Genomic DNA, 14,882 nt, shown 5'->3' with positions numbered 1-14,882 from the left:
TCATTAAAGAAATGCTCTGTTGCAATTGATAAAAAAAATTCATAAGATATCCGTTTTAATATGTCCAGTAGTTTTCCCCTAATAACCATTCAAAAAAGAAAATTCACATCTACAAAATTATCTTCAATATTAGCAAACATATGATTCTTTCCAGCAATTGCCTGCTATAGTGTGAATTTTTCGTGGGTATTAGTAGTAGCAACATTTGTGAAAACCAAAACAAACATTGATTTTAAAATTAATATCCTAAAAATGTAACTTTCAGTGAAGACATTATCTTATGTAAAAAAAAAAAAAAAGTGACACAAAATTTCAAAAGAAAAATAGAATAAGAAAATGTTTTTAATTTGTTTATAAGTCAGAAATATCTACTTCATGTGATAAGATTAGATATAAAATATTTGATTTGTGGAAAAAGAAAAAAATGCATTTTATAATTGACTAACTTGTCAAAATTAACAAAGAAGTAAATAAGTAAATATTTGATTTAAAAACTATTACTTAAAAGAATTATTACTGAAACAAAACCAAAAAAATTCCCTTTTTCCTAAAAAAATTTCTTTTTTAAATTACACAACGTCCTTATTTACTTGCCTCTACATTAGGGCAGAGTTGGACACAGTCTGAGTATAATCTGGGGGAAATTCAGCTCTCTAAAAATAAGACATTCTGGTTTGAAGCAAAAATAAAGATTTGTCTCACCTCTAAAAGGATTTTTCCTTCACTGACAGAGTACAGAACAAATATTAGAATTTGTTTCTTGTTCGAATGCCAAAGAGTATTGGAATTTATGTCCCTTTCATATTGGTTGTTGCCTTGTCTCTTTAGGGTCCCATGAATTGGCTAACAGGCATCTCAATACCTACTCTTTTAAGGGTCACATGCGTCAGCCCATAAAACTCTTGCACATTGTGCTCCAGCCTCTTTTCAACCCTACTCTCTACTCCAGAAGGACAATGGCTGAACTTTGGTGATAAAAGCCCTTGATGGCAATCACTGAAAGCCATCTTGCCTCTTCTTCACCGTTACTGTCTTGGACAAGTTTGACTATGTTTCAACAGAGCCCTAGACAGCAGATAGGAGTTAGCCATCACTTGTCCTCGAATTAACTATCGAGGTTGTTATTGGCCCGATTGCATCACAACATAAGTCCATGAAGACGGCGGTGCATAAAAGCCCTTCTGTACAGAAAAAAACAATTGAGATGCTGTCGTTTTTATTCTTTCATAAAATGCAAAGTTTTCAGGATCTTGATCACAATCTAAGTCTTGATTGGTCTTTTAATTGTTCTGTAAAAATAACAGGATTGATTTAAACTCACAATACAACAAAATATGCAGCACATGGGAAAACTTCCTGGTGCAAGGAAATGTGGAAAAAGCAAACTTATCAAGATGTGTAAGAGGATTACGTGTCACAGAACTTGTCCAGACAAATTAAAGGCTGTAAATAAATGAATATTGTTTTTTTTTTTTTTTTTTGGTAAGAGTTAAGGAAGCAAAATATTTGATAAATATGTTTCCACTTTGAGTATCACCCTAATGAAAGGGGGAGGATTGTGTACTCAGAGTTGCGCCTTTTATATCCGACTCTGTAGGTGAACCTATCGATGGTTGATCACTTCGATGTCACATGATTTGAGAATCTGTATTTAAAAAAAACAAAACAAAAAATAACGACCCCTCACCAACAACGTTAAAATCAGGGTTTTTTTTTCTTTAATGGAAGTCGCTCCAGACAAGGCATAAAACCACTTGATGTAAGGAGCAAAGAAAAAAATATTACTTCAAGATCAAAAACTAGACAGAGTAGGAGCAATGGATAAATGAATGTTGTTGTTTCTGTAATTAAACCAAAAAGAGGCGGGGAGGGGGGGGGGCAAAGAATTTGACAAGCATGTTGCCACTTTGATGGTCAGCCTGAAAACTGGGGGGAAAAGAGGCTGTGTACTCTATATTGCACCTTTTCTGACTGTGGGTGAATCATCAAGGATTGGCTGCCCTAATCGAATGTGATTTGAGAATCTTAAGGAAAAACAACCCCACTAAAATTAATTTTTTTTTGTTGGAAGTCGCTCCAGTTAAGGCGTGATGCTACTTTATGTAAGAAAAAAGAATTTACTTCAAGAACAAAAACCAATGATAAGAATTAGAGAAGAATTCTCCCCCCGCCCTTGTCAGAAACGTATCTCGTGAAATGAGAGAATTAAAGGACAAAATAAAAGAAACAAGTTACAAGACTGCCGAAAGTAAATCAAAGGTTCACTTTATACTCTTCTGTTTATATTTAAAGAGATTATTATTACTAATTCATATTTTTAAAATTAACAAAATCCTGTTTTTTTTTTTTTCTGTGAGCATTGCTAATTAAAACGCTTTAAAAATTTATTTTTTTTACAACTTCAAATGCTTATTTAAAAAAATTGTTGGATTTTGATAATTTAAAACCCAAACTGTTCTGGCAACTCAGATTTTATAAATATCCTATTTGTTTTGGCAATTTCATTTTTTTTTATGAACATCGCTAATTAAAACAAAGTCAGTAATTGACAAATGGTATACAATTATATAGAACTCTAGTTTTGAAATTCCACAGTAACTTTGATGTAACCTCCTCTTTAAAAAAATGAATTTTCATAAGGTACAATTCTTAGTTCCAACGTTGTGAAACTTTTAGCACATAATTTATTAGCTTGCAATTTAGATTATTATATGTAATTATAAATTTAATCATTTATCTACCTATAATAAATGGATTATCTAAATTAGTGAAAACTGCACAGTTGTATAAACTTTTTCTGGCAATATTTATTGATAAAAGATAAAAATTCAGTTTAGCACCATTTTACATTTTTTTTTTTTTTTTTTTTTTTTTTTTTTTAAACTTTCCTTTCAATTTCTACATTGACATATCAGGTATTGCCACGAGGGGGGTGGGGTGACAAATCTTGTGTCTCCCTAACCTTAATTTTTACTTTTATTTAAAATATATCAAACCTATCCAATAGTTAATTTAAATGTCTTAACTAATGAGATCTCAATGCTTAAACTGTAATTTAAAAAATATATATTTTTAAAAAAATTAAAGTTTTTAATGAATTATATTTTTTTATTTTTGTGGCAAACTTTAAATTGACAACTCTATTTTCTTGAAATGCCACATAGCATGCGATACAATCAATTTATTGAAAGAAATATTTAATGAACGAATAATTTCACGAAATGGACCTGTTGATTGACCACCTCATTTGTGCAATTTAACTTCATTAGATTTGCTTTAGAGATATATAAACTCCCATGTTTATGCTGATAAACCAAACCCAATAGACTGAAGATAGGTCAGCTGATGGTCTACTTGTGATGCATGTCTGATGCTCTGCATAACCTTTTGTTCAGCTCCCCCTTACCTAAACTGAAATTCTTAAAAAAATATGACAACAGTACAATCTAAAAATAAGCTTAAACCAGGTTTAGGGTCAAACAAATCCAACTTGCCTCCCCCCTTGAGGCTTGCATTCACAAATATCCGTGGGCTTAGAACTAATTTAGCTGATGTTGAAGCATTTCTCCTAACAAATACCCCGGATATCTTAGCCCTGTGTGAGACTAACCTACACTCCTCCATCCCCTCTAACTACTTTAACATGCCTGGATATCTCCCACTCTGCCGTATGGACTCTAACAGACACATGCACGGACTTGGAGTTTACATTCGTAATACCCTTACCTTGACTAGAGAAACAAACCTAGAAACAGACGATCAAGCCTTTATGTGCTTTAGACTAAACATGCAACACAACATTAGCTACTTTTATTTTCTCTACCGCCCTCCCTCGACCCAGGACTGCACCATAATAAACAAAGTCTCTGACAGCATAGACACAGCACTCTCCTTCGACACTAGCGCCCAAGTACATGTACTTGGTGACTTTAATGTCCACTGCAAAAACTGGCTTGGATTCTCTACTTACACAGATGCAGCGGACAGCACAACTCGTACCTTCTCTATATCTCACTCCCTATCACAAATTGTTACGTTTCCAACCCGTTTCCCCGACCAGCAAGAACAACAAGCATCACTTCTAGATCTGTTTTTGACCACAGTTCCCGATGATTGTATAACGAATGCCGATAGCCCACTTGGGAATGCTGATCATGCAGTGATAATGGTTGAAATCGCCCTAAACTCTAGAGCCAACACTGAAGAGCCAGTGCTCAAAACAACAAGATATTATAAAAAGGCTGACTGGGAAGCCATCGGAGATCTTATCATAGATGCCACATGGGGAAATATTTTTTCTCTTCTTGCTGAACTGCGCAAATGAGACCACTGAATGGTTCAAAACTGCAATCGAAGCGCATGTTCCCATGCAGAAATTTTATAGCAAGCCCCACTCTCCCCAATGGTTTACTTCTACTTGCGCAACTGCCATTGCTCAAAGGCAGCATGCATACTGCAGATTTAACCGACATAAGTCCAGTTCAAACAGAAATAACTGTAAGAAAAAAATAGCGACAGCTAAGAGAGAATTTACTGAAACCACCAAAAAACGCATCGAAGCACAGAAATTAGGAACCAGTGACTTCTGGAAAATCTACAACAGTGTAGTAAATAATGGGCAATCAACAATTCCCCCACTAACCAACAATCATGAGGTTGTTTGACTCAAACTCCACACTGGACCCTTCCAACCACCCCCTCCCTGACTTTCCTATGCGGACAGACGCCACTCTAGACGATTTGAAAATAAAATCACCTCTGCTCAGGTGCATGCTATCATAAAAAACCTTGACACTTCAAAAGCATGTGGACCCGATCTCATCCCAGCTGTGCTATTAACAAAGTGCTCAGCCAAAGTAGCTCCAGTTCTCTCCAAACGCTACAACAAATGCCTTAATGAATCTTGCTTTCCAGGCTGTTGGAAAACTGCTTCTGTGGTACCAGTATTCAAGAATTCTGGCAAAAGAACTGACCCATTAAATTATTGCCTCATGAGCCTCCTCCCACTTTTTGCCAAAATATTTGAGACCTTAACCATGCTCTAGTCCATTACTTTACAGATGCTAAACTTCTAACTGACCAACAATATGGATTTAGACAGGCCCGTTCCACAGCAGACATCCTAACTGTAATCTCTGAATATATATACCATTCACTGGACAAAGCGGGGGAGGGCAGAGCGGTAGCTCTATACATATCTAAGGCTTTTGACAGGGTATAGCATGAGGGTCTCCTCAGGAAAATTAGATCATATGGTATCACTGGTAGAATACTTAACATAATTAAATCCTTCTTAGATAAGAGAAAAATCCAGGTTGTCCTCTACAGTCGTACATCTAAACAATATCCTATAAATGCGGGAGTGCCCCAAGGGTCTATCCTTGGACCTCTATTGTTCCTGATATTCATAAATGATCTCCCTGACAAAATTGCCTCTGAGATGGGTATATATGCTGATGACACCACACTCTATAACAGACACGACAGGAAAACAAATGAACACATATCTAAAGAAATGGCAGAAACACTAGAGAATGACCTCCAATCTGTAATGGAATGGGGACAAAAATGGATGGTCACGTTCAATACCGCCAAGACTAAACTAGTTTCATTCAATAATTACAAGAAACCTTCTCTACCACCTAAAGCAATGGCCAACGACTCTTTACCTGATAGTACATCTTTTAAACTGCTTGGCCTAACGTTCACAGGAAACATGAGTTTGAACAATTACATTGAAAGAATTGCCAAGGCCGCTGCAAGGAAGGTGGGCTCTCTCTACTGTGCTAGAAAACTACTAACACCCAAAAGTATCCTGTACCTCTATAAGGTTACCATTTGCCCATGTATGGAGTATTGCTGTCATATTTGGGCTGGTGCATCTGCTATTAGACTCTCGCTCCTTGACAAAGTTCAAAAGAGAGTTGCAAATCTGATTGGCCCTGAACTGGCATCTAAGCTTCAGCCTCTGTCCATTGACGAAATGTTGCATTCCTCTACCTGTTCTACCAGTATTTTAATGGTGAATTCTCTGACGAACTGCAAGCACTTGTGCCCCCCACGACGTGAACACCCTCGACAAACCCGACAGGCTGCTAAATCCCACCCCCACACTGTAGAGATAGATCCCTAGTTTTAAAAGATCTTTCTACTCCAGTAGTTTTTACCCAGAACGGCTAGACTTTGGAATTCCATTCCAGGTCCCTGTTTCCCCAACTGTACTGACATGCAGAAGTTCAAGTGTAACGTGAACCGACATCTTGCTGCCCAAATCCCTGCATAGTACCCCAGTAGTTGTTGCCCCTGATAGTAGCCCCCTACACCAAAGTGGCAATGTGCCTTGTTTGGGGTGAAAATGTAATTTAAAAAAAAAAAAGACCACTTATAAGACAGCATTCGACATGTTATTGCTGAATACAGCCCAATTTAATCTGTAGAGTTTGTGAAACTTGGATCTAGATTATACTATATATGTGTGAATCATATGTCTGGAATTCTATTTAAATTATAAATGTCAAAAATTAATCTTTGCAATAAACCACATATTTTTATCATAAAAATATTTTTGTGATTTATTTTAATTTAAAGTTTGCCACCTCTAAAAAACAAAAATAATAAATAAAAATCCTTTTTATATATTTACTAGCGGGGGTACCCGGCGTTGCCCGAGTGTTTCCGGGACGGGGGGGGGGAGTTTTAAAAAATGTTATGGTAGGTAAGTAGGAAGGATCAAACCCGGAGTCATGAGTAAAAGTAGGAAAAGAAAGTGTGAAAAAAAAACAAAAAACAAAACATCTGCAACGTTAACAGTTCGGCCACCAAGAAAAGTCCATTCCAGTTGTTTAGGAAAAAAAAAAACGACTACGGTAGGTCGGCGCGAACGTGAAAATATAATGTGAATTGTCCAGCACGCTAACCACTACGCCACAGAGCACTGCAGCTTAGTTTAGTGATTTTAAATAACTTCACATGAAAGAACTACAAAGCCAAACCGGTGTTCTCTTCTCAACTGTTCCTTGTGAACGATCCCCAAACGGTGTTAAGTGGTGGCAGGGGGAGGAGGAATTTATTAGAGGGAAAATATTTTACCACTTCCATTGATCTTAACCGATTTTGGCCGTGACTTCTCAGCAGAAAAAGTATAGAAATCTAAGATTATGGAGGAATTTGAGAAATAATTAGCCTATAACACACCTCAGATATTGTTCTGCCGTTTGTGCATATTATATTTGCATGAAATATCTTGATTTTTAATCCTATTAATGTCAAAATCAGACGGGAAAAAATGAGTTCATTTTATTTATATAGAGATATAATTACTTATTTGATTCTGAAGAGATCTTTAGGTCATTACATGCCAAGGTCAGCTAAATGACTTGTGCCAGCTCTACAAATAAATATTGAAGCATCTTTTGATCATTACTAATGTTATTACCTAGTAATCATTTTACATCTGTCCTAATCACTACATGAGATTTACGAATGGATAATACAGAAATAACATCACGCTATCTAAATAGATATGGGAATAGAAAATAATCATAGTAGAACCAACATAAATAATAGAAACTGCAAATTTTGCTTAGATAGGAAAAATATCAACTCATAAAGTTTAGAAAGTAATAATTTTGATGTAGACACTTAAATAATTGCTTTGCTATTTAAGTCTAGATTAAGTAAATTAATAAAAATGTTCAAGAAAAAAAATTATTTACAAAAGAATAATAAAACAACTGATCTTTGGTGTACACATAATTAATAATTAAAAACATTTAAAAATTAGGATTAGTGAAGTTTTTTTAAGTAAATAAATAAATATACATTTAAAAAAAATTAATAAACATGGGGAGATAACTCTAATCTCTTCTGATCTGATTTTGTTTTATACCAAAACAAACATGGCACCACAATTCTGATGTCCAAATCAAGCTGAAACTAAAGTTTAAAAAACACTTTAAATGAAATGTTGACACATAAACAAATACTTGCTTTTCTATTTAAGCTAGATTAAGAATTAATACATAAAAAAAAAGAAGTTATTTTTAAAATATCCCCATTTTTAACAAACTTTTTTTATGTGTTAATCCCAAGCTACAGCAGTGTCAGCTGTCAGCAACAATGAATTGTTGACTTGACACGATCATAGGCTTGTTTCTGGCGAAGGCTGCTTTTATGGAAATCATCTCATCACAAACCTTATCTGTCACTTCCCGGTGACTTATAGCATACAAAAAATTTAGCATTGATGTTCTTGGCCATTAGCATGTTCAAACCATTTGAGCTGCCTTCCCTCATCGTGCACTTAGTTGGTGCGATGCTATATTTACTTTGGATATCCTTGTTGCAAATGTGGTCGAATAGTGTAATTCTAGACATCCAGCATTGCATTCTGGTTTCTATAATAGTAAATGTTCACTCTGACTTCCTTGTCAGCATCTAGAGCTGTAGACAATCAATCTATTATATATAAAGCAGAAAATAACTGTTCAGTAATGAACAAATAATTAACAATATATAAAAAATATCAATAAGTTTTTAAAAATGTAGAATAAAAATATAATTGTCTATTAGTGATCAAATAATAATAATAAAAAAATGGTAAATAAGATTAAAAATATGAATCTTAAAAAAGGAAATATACAGTGATAGGTAACTAATATATATATATATATATATATATATATATATATGTTTTCTATTTAAATTTCATTCAGAAATATAATTTTCAAAACAAATTTATTGTTTGAACAAAAAATACATTTAAAGTAATTTCCTTAATCCATGGATTTTTTTTTTATGCAGGCTCATCTCAGAGGAAAGTCATTAGCAAAATATTAATTCTGGTTTGATATAATTTTGCTATTCAACACATATATAGAAAATATATTAAAGATTAAATCTTTTTAAGGGACATAAGAGAAAGAAAGAGTTGAAAACAAAAAAGGATATGGAATTTTGGTATCCGGTTAGAATGGAAATCCTTGAATAGAAAAGAATGATGCTATCAGGTTCCATATTGGTTGAAGATTGCCACATTGAAGGTGAAATCCAATCCTATTCAATCAAGTATCCAGAATGAAAGGCAATGTTCCTTTGCAAATGCAGAATTTTGGATTTATGAAGTCCAAGTTTTTTGGTTATGTAAAATCACTGGGAAAACATTCTCTAAAATCCAACTGTTCAAAATGAATATTCTAATTAGCTAAAGTAGCCATGATAAATTCAAAGTAATTGAAATTTAAAACAGGTTAAAGTTATTTTAAGAGTGGAATTAAAAATTAAAATAGACTAAAACAAAAGCGGATGTTAATTTTAGGGGAGCGTGTGGGTAGATATAGAATGAAAATTAAACTGTCCAATTATATTCAATCAAGTATCCAGAATGAAAAGCTATATATATATATATATATATTACAGGTTACAAATATCCAACAGTAAAAATCATTGAATTTCAACAATTTGTAGATAGTGCTCAATAAAACGAGCAGGGTATTATTTTATTCAATTTAGGTAAATAAAATTACCATGAGTTACTACAAGGACTGGCCTCAAGTAAAACCGAATTTTATATATATATATATGTATATATTATTTTATTCAATTTAGGTTAACAAAATTACCATGTCATATATATATATAAACAGAGACTTAGATTTCAGTCACCATGTCTTTAGTCACCTTTTAAAAATCCACCTACTTAAGACTGTTTCGTTTACACATATAATTATATATTCTGGATCTTCCAGGATGTCTCTTCAGAAGGAAAGTAAAAAAAAAAACAAAAACTTATTGTTAAAGCAATCATAAAAGTAGGTTCAAAACCAGAACATGAAATTCTGCCATATTTAATGCTAATGATGTGAGTAAAAGATATATATATATATATTGTATGCAAACATCAGATTGTCAAAAGAATTAAAAAAAAAAAAATCAGAAAATATATAAATTAAAATAGAGTGAAGAAAAAAAAGAATTTTTAAAAAGTATGAGAAAGCATGCAGTATTTTGAAGTTAAATTAAAAATCTATTTAAGATGTGCGTTATTGAACAACATGGAATACTTCTGCTTAAGTCTTTTTTTGATTGTCATATCGAGTATTTTTGTCAAATTGTTGTATGTAGAATTTGTAGGTTTTTGTTCAGTTTTTGTGAGTGCTTTTGATTTATTCAGTCGTCTTCAAGCAGAGGTATTAGTCTGGCTTGTTCTCATCTGCTGAGTTTGCGGCAATGTCTGACTTTTAAACGTATGCACAGATGATTAGTTGCAATATGCGAGACATGATGATCACGTGCAAAAAAATACAAAATTAAAGTTATTTTTCTTTTGTCAGCTAAAGGTTTGTCAATTACAAAATTAGGCACTTCATGCTTTGCATGTGATCACTAGGGCTATGACAACAGCATATTCTTTTCATTGTTTTGACTAGTATACATCTGTTGATATCTTATATGCTGTTATATAGAGTGAAGTGTTTTTCGGTTGATTAACTGTGTCTGATATATACTCGAGAGTCAAAACAATGAAAAAAATATGCTGTTGTCATAGCCCTAGTGATCACTAGGACTATGACAACAGCATATTCTTTTCATTGTTTTGACTTTATAGTATATATCAGACACAGTTAATCAACCGAGAACCATATCGCTCTATATAACTGCATATAAGATATCAACAGATGTATACTAGAGTCAAAACCATGAAAAAAATATTCTGTTGTTGTAGCCTGAGTGATCACGTCCAGCATACGACATCTCATCACCCATGCGTACATTTTAAAAAGCTGTATACTACCACATTATTTGAACTGGGCAGATATGAAAAAAAAACGGACTAATACTATGCTTGAAGATGATTGGATAAATCAGACGTATTCTAAAAAATAGAACATAAAACTGGATCCTACGCACAACAGTTTGACAAAAAATACTTTATGGACGCTCTGAAAAAAAAAAAGAAAAAAGACTTAAGCAGAAGCATTCTATGTTGTTCAATATCGTTTGTCTTAATGAAAATATGCTGCGTAAACATTCAGATATTACAATAAGAATTGAATTCTTATCCACACGTTTTATTCTTATGAACTTTTGGAAAGTCTTTCACTCTCTCTCTCTCTCTTCTGCCAATCCTATTTGTATCTAGCAGTTCAAACAATTTCAAAGTCTACATAAGTATATGCGCCTGATGTACTTATTAAATGTGGGTAATATTTGTACATGGTTCTCACAAAACTCGTTTGCCTTTTATTTGTACATATTATATATAATATATATATATATATATATTTTTTTTTTTATATATATACATGAATTTGTTTTTTCTATTTTCATTTGGGCATTTTGACTTGTCATGTCTTGAATTATTAAATGTTTACTTTCTCTTTTGAAATTGGTTATGTTTTTGTGTGTATTTGTCCGTATCTGTTTTTCGTTTTGTTGTTTTTACTTTGTTTTCATCATCCCAGTTCCTCTTATAGTGTGAAAATATATATTTATGGCAAGTAAGCTACACCAAAGCTTTTTTTTTTTTTTTTTTTTGTACTCCACAAACACCAACTTTAGATCTGAAGAATGCCTTTAATGGAATACAACGGAAGGGTTTGTGTAGCTTGCCATAAGTATATATTTTAACACTAATCTCTACTTGTGTATTGAGACCTGTCAAAGAAACTGAAACAAAACTATATGCATAATATTATCTTATGTGTGTGCAATATATATATATATATATAGACACATCAGAAGCATAAATGAAAACTGTAAACCAAAATTTACATGTAAAATTCATTTTTTGACAGAATACCTCCAAGACGGTTAAAATATCTTTATTCTGCTGAGTTTCAAAGAATGAAAACGTTCTTCTCTTTAGAGGAAAGAAACGAGTTATCAAATTATATACAGTGACACCAAAAAGAAAGTCCGCACTTGTCATTTTTTCAAAAAACGCAAATTTAAGCTAAATTTCATGTAACTGATTAAACAACCTATACCTCGTTTGATTCACTTTTTATTTCTCTATAATTTTACATGTCCATATTTGACTTTTCATTGAAGTATCCTAAGTGTTCACGTCAATTAAAAAAATTAACTTCAAATCGAGACAGCAAAAAGAAACTCTGCAGCAACAAATGAACTTAAAACCAGCTTAAAATATCCACCTTTTAGGCAACATCTCTCATCATGATTGTTGTTCCAGGTTATTTAACATAACATTTAGTTCATATTCTTCAACTTTCTCTTAGTGATCATTAGCTTATTAATCTCCACCTTTCTGGTTTATCCAATCGAGAAATCGTCCGCAGATTAGAATATGATGAGTAAACAGTATGAATGTCTGAGCAAAAAACACCAAAACACCAGCAGAGTTTGTGATGCCCCTAAAGCTGGTCATCCTAGAGTTACTTACAGAGAAAACGATGCTATCAAAATCCGCAGCCTCAGAAACAGATTTGAAACGACCCCTCAAATCCAACAACAGTGTAATCTTGTGAAAAAGTGCTCTCTTTCTACAGTTAAGAACAGATCAAAAGAATTTAATTTGCAAAGTTGTATTGCAAGATGCAAGCCAATAATTTCTGTAAAGAACAGAAAGTGCCGTCTTGACATTGTCAGATGCAATGAAGATCGTGACTCTTCATATTGATTAAAAGTGATTTTTAGCAACAAAAGCAAGTCAATAGGCTAGGCAGTGATGGTAGACAGTACGTCCGTCAAAGGAAGGATGAAGAATTTAATCCTAGGTGCACAGTTTCAATGCTGCAAGGTGGTTGAGGTACAGTTTTGGTGTGGGGCATTATTAGTGGCAATGGTTCAGGGCCTATAGTTTGCTTACAAGGTTAAATTAATTGGACCAAGTACTTTAATACTGAGCATTTTCTATCCTACTTTAGCTGGAATTTGGATGATAATCCCATCTTCATGCAGGATAATGCCCTCTTCACACAGCTGGCAATGTCAAGAGGTTCCTTGAAGAGCATGATATTCTGTGTTTGGATTGGCCTGCACAATCTCCAAACCTCAATCCTATCAAAAACGTATGGCATTATATCAAGCAACAGCTACGCAATGATAAAATTTCAAATCGGGAAGAACTTTGGACGAAAATAAGAGAAATAGGATGCCCTTTCACTGAAGTATTGCTGCAGACTAATTCAAGGAATTCCCAAAAGATTGCATGCTGCTGAATTGCAGGATGATTATGCTACTAAATATTAATTAGTTTATTGTAGTCCTGTTGTATTTGTGTTGCATTAATGTTCTAAAGTTACATTTAAATAACAATTTTCCATTGTGCAGAGTTTCTTTTTTGCCTGCTTGATTTGAAGTTAATTTTTTAAACTAACGTGAACACTGATACTTCAATTAAAAGTCAAATATAAACAGGTAAAATTATAGAGAAATAAAAGGTGAATCAAACGAGGTATAGGTTGTTTAAACAGTTACATTCAATTTAGCTTAAATTTGTGGTTTTTGAAAAAATGCCGAGTGCAGACTTTTTTTTTTTTTTTTTGGCGCCACTGTATATATGTAAACACAAACTAAATCTCTTAATGACATATTATGTATCGATTTTCAGTATTTACTTCAACAGTGCTCAATATGGGAGTAGAGCTAGATAGTAAGTTATGAAAATATATTTTTGGCAATTAAGCTACACAAATGCTTCTCCTTTTCATTCTTATATGGAATATGCCAGGCTAAAGCAGCATCTGTATAGCTTAATTGCTATGAATATATTTTCATAACTTACTATTACATATTTTATTCCAAATTATTTTCTAATGATGCAATTGTTATTCCTACAGTGTTTTATAGTGTAGGGAATTAGCACTCAACCTTTTATTGTAATCAGCTGAATTTTCGGCAAAATAACTATAATTTTTTTTTTTCTTTTGTGTTTCAGAAAAGAAAAAATCAGAATATAACAAAAACAAGTTTCAAAACATTTTTAATTACAATTATGCCAGCTACAAAATTATATTCAAAAATATATTGCTGAACCTATCGTAGCATACATAATTGTAATATAAAAAAATTTTTTTTTTTTAAATAATTGGAATGTATATGAAACAATAATATATAATTATTGATAGAACGATTCCAATAGTTTTCCCCAATTCTGATACAATTACTGATTCCGTACTAAATTCCTAATTCTAATACAGTTAGTGATTCTGATTATTTTAAAATTTCTTAATATTTAGTTGTAGAGTTATTTTTTTTTTTTTAATCAATTTTTCAGATTAGGTTCTCTACAGTGCAATGTAGACTACAATGTATTATGAACGAAGTCATTGCAGGGAAGCATGTGAAGCTTCTTTCCAGTGCACTGTGATGAGTCCCTGACTAGAGCAGACAATCAATTTGATTGAAAAAAAGGAGCAATTTCACAGATTGCAATGGCAATAAAAGTATGGGAGATCATCATTCATTTAATCATGGCCAACGTTGAATCTCCTTGCTAATAATTTTATAAAATCAACAGTAGGTTCTCTACAGTGCAATGTAGACTACAATGTGTGAACTTAGTCACTACGAGAGGCATGTGAAGCTTCCCCCCAGTGCACCACGATGTGTCCTCAGATATTTGATTTGATTTAAAAAAAAAAAAAGAAAAAAGTGCAATTTCACTGATTTTGATGAAAATAAGTATGCTGTGCAACATTCATTGACCCTCACTCAATCCCAGGCAACACCGGGTCTCCCTGCTAGTCAATATTTATAAATTTTTTTCATTAGTACCTGCAATGGAAGATGATAAAAAAAAAGCAAATAAATAAATAAGCAATTAAAAGAATCATTTCTTTCATCAGAAAATAGGGGCAAATTTTTACAATTTCTGATTAATCGTCCCAATATAAATATATATATATATATATATTCAT

The sequence above is a fragment of the Euprymna scolopes genome, chromosome 27 (assembly GCF_053919585.1).
Source record: "Euprymna scolopes isolate OS-2025 chromosome 27, ASM5391958v1, whole genome shotgun sequence".
Lineage (NCBI taxonomy): Eukaryota > Metazoa > Mollusca > Cephalopoda > Sepiida > Sepiolidae > Euprymna > Euprymna scolopes.
The sequence above is the reverse complement of the archived record's forward strand: the minus strand, read 5'-3'. Positions refer to the sequence as shown.